Source organism: Colobus angolensis, unplaced genomic scaffold (assembly GCF_000951035.1).
Source record: "Colobus angolensis palliatus isolate OR3802 unplaced genomic scaffold, Cang.pa_1.0 Scaffold43, whole genome shotgun sequence".
NCBI classification, from domain to species: Eukaryota; Metazoa; Chordata; class Mammalia; order Primates; family Cercopithecidae; genus Colobus; species Colobus angolensis.
In genome coordinates, this window is record NW_012117710.1 from 2,903,120 (window position 1) to 2,903,569 (window position 450).

The following is a 450-nucleotide window of genomic DNA, read 5'->3' on the forward strand; positions in this document are numbered from 1 at the left end:
CCCGCCCACAACCCCAAGAGGCCCCGCCCAGCCCACCCCTCTGAGCTGACGTGGTAGGTCCCGCCCTCAAAGTTCCCCTGTACCCCCACTGCGCGTGCCTGGAGCCGCGGACTCCCTACCGTGGAGTGCCCAGCCGGGAGCCAAAGCAGCTCAGGAAGAGAGGCTTGTTTTTTAAAATTTGTTTATTTTAAAACATGAAACCCAAGCTGAATAGAAACCACAGAAATTACATTGACGAGATTTTTAGTATTTGCCAAGAAAAATAAAGCCCCCAAAGAAATAAAAATCAGCCCCCAAACCCAGTTCTAAAAAAACAAAAAAACACAGCGACAGTACATACAGCCATGGCCCTACGGAGGCTGGAGGAGGGGGAAATGCAAAATGGTTCAGGCCTCAGTTCCTGGATGTTAAATCACACTGGGGTGGGGGAAGTCAGATGCCCGGGCGGGG